Raw genomic sequence first — 2332 nt, forward strand, 5'->3', positions numbered from 1 at the left:
TTGCCTGAAGGAGATGAATATGCTTTTCTTGGAGAAGAACAAACCTATCATGTTGTGATTTCGTCTACTTTAACAAGCGACCAAGAAGGTAAGTTACTTACTGTTCTGAAAAAGCATAAAAATGCAATAGGATGGACTTTAAATGATATTAAAGGCATTAATCCCTTAATCTGCACACATAGAATTAATCTGGAAGAAAATGCTAAAACATGTCAACAACCTCAAAGAAGATTAAACTCACACATGAAAGAGGTAGTCAAAACAGAAGTCCTTAAATTGCTTGATGTGGGAATTATCTACCCTATTTCCGATAGTAAGTGGGTAAGTCCTACACAAGTAGTGCCTAAAAAATCTGGAATCACTATTGTTAAAAATGAAAAAGGTGAATTAATTCCAACACGAATTACATCTAGTTGGCGCATGTGCATTGATTATAGAAAATTAAATGAAGCCACTAGAAAAGATCATTTTCCATTACCATTCCTTGACCAAATCTTAGAAAGAGTAGCAGGACATCCCTACTACTGTTTTTTAGATGGATATTCGGGCTATTATCAAATTCCTATAGCACTTGAGGACCAAGAAAAGACCACATTTACATGTCCATTTGGAACATTTGCATTTAAAAGAATGTCATTCGGGCTTTGTAATGCTCCTGCAACATTTCAAAGATGTATGTTAAGCATATTTTGTGATATGGTTGAACATTGTTTAGAGGTCTTTATGGATGATTTGACTGTGTTTGGGAATTCTTTTGATGATTGCCTTGATAATTTGGAGAAAGTTTTAAAAAGATGTGTTGAAAAAGAACTCGTGTTGAATTGGGAAAAATGTCACTACATGGTTACTTCTGGAATTGTTTTGGGTCATGTTGTTTCTATTAAAGGAATTGAAGTTGACAAAGCAAATATCGAAGTCATATCTAAATTGCCACAACCAAAAATAGTTAGAGATGTGCGATCTTTTTTAGGACATGTAGTTATAGGAGGTTTATAAAAAACTTTAGTGTCATATCTAAACCACTTTGTAACCTCTTATTAAAAGATGCACCGTTTGAATGGAATGATGATTGCCAAAAATCTTTTGAAAAAATAATTTGTCTTTTAACATCTACACCTATTATGCAATCTCCTGATTGGTCTTTGCCATTTGAATTAATATGTGATGCAAGTGATTTTGCTGTTGGTGCTGTTTTAGGACAAAGAAGGGATGGTAAACCTTTTGTGATTTATTATGCGAGTAAGACTTTAGATAGTGCTCAAATGAATTATTCTACAACTGAAAAAGAATTACTTGATGTGGTATTTGCATTAAACAAATTCCGTTCATATTTGCTTGGCTCTAAATCTGTTGTGTTTACTGACCATGCTGCTGTGAGATATTTGATGAGTAAACAGGATGCCAAACCGAGACTAATTCGTTGGATTTTGTTACTACAAGAATTTGACCTTACCATCAAAGATAAAATGGGTGCTGAAAATGTTGTTGCTGATCATCTATCAAGACTCACATCCAAATTCTGCAATGATATAACACCCATAAGTGATTCTTTCCCTGATGAATTTTTATTTTCTGTTACTTCAATGCCATGGTATGCTAATATTGTTAATTTTCTTGTTACAGGTAAAATACCTTTGCAATGGAATGCTCAAGAAAAGAAGAAATTTTTTGTTGAAGTAAAGAAATTTTATTGGGATGACCCTTATTTGTTCAAATATTGCCCAGATCAAATTTTTCGGCGATGTATTCCTAATAATGAGGTAAGTAGTGTTATTAATTTTTGTCATTCTGAAGCATGTGGTGGTCACTTTTCTTCAAGAAAAACTACTACTAAAATTTTGCAGTGTGGATTTTATTGGCCTACTATGTTTAAAGGCACATATGAATTCTGCAAAAGTTATGAAAAATGTCAAAAATTGGGATCAATTACAAAAGGAAACATGATGCCCTTAAATCCCATACTTGAAATTGAAATATTTGACTGCTGGGGAATTGATTTCATGGGTCCACTTCCATCATCTTTTGGATTTGTGTATATATTAGTTGCAGTTGATTATGTCTCAAAATGGATTGAAGCAATTTCTTGCTGAAATAATGATAGTAAAACTGTGATTAAATTTTTAAGAGAAAACATTTTAAGTCGATTTGGAATCCCTCAAGCCATTATCAGTGATGAAGGTAAGCATTTTTGTAATAAGTCCTTTGAGTCTTTAATGAAGAAATATGGAATTACAAATAAAATTACTACCCCTTATCATCCTCAAACAAATGGTCAAGTTGAATTAGCAAATAAGGAGATAAAACAAATTTTGGAAAAAATGGTTAACCCAAA

Source organism: Citrus clementina, unplaced genomic scaffold (genome assembly GCF_000493195.1).
Source record: "Citrus clementina cultivar Clemenules unplaced genomic scaffold, Citrus_clementina_v1.0 scaffold_3, whole genome shotgun sequence".
Classification (NCBI taxonomy): domain Eukaryota; kingdom Viridiplantae; phylum Streptophyta; class Magnoliopsida; order Sapindales; family Rutaceae; genus Citrus; species Citrus x clementina.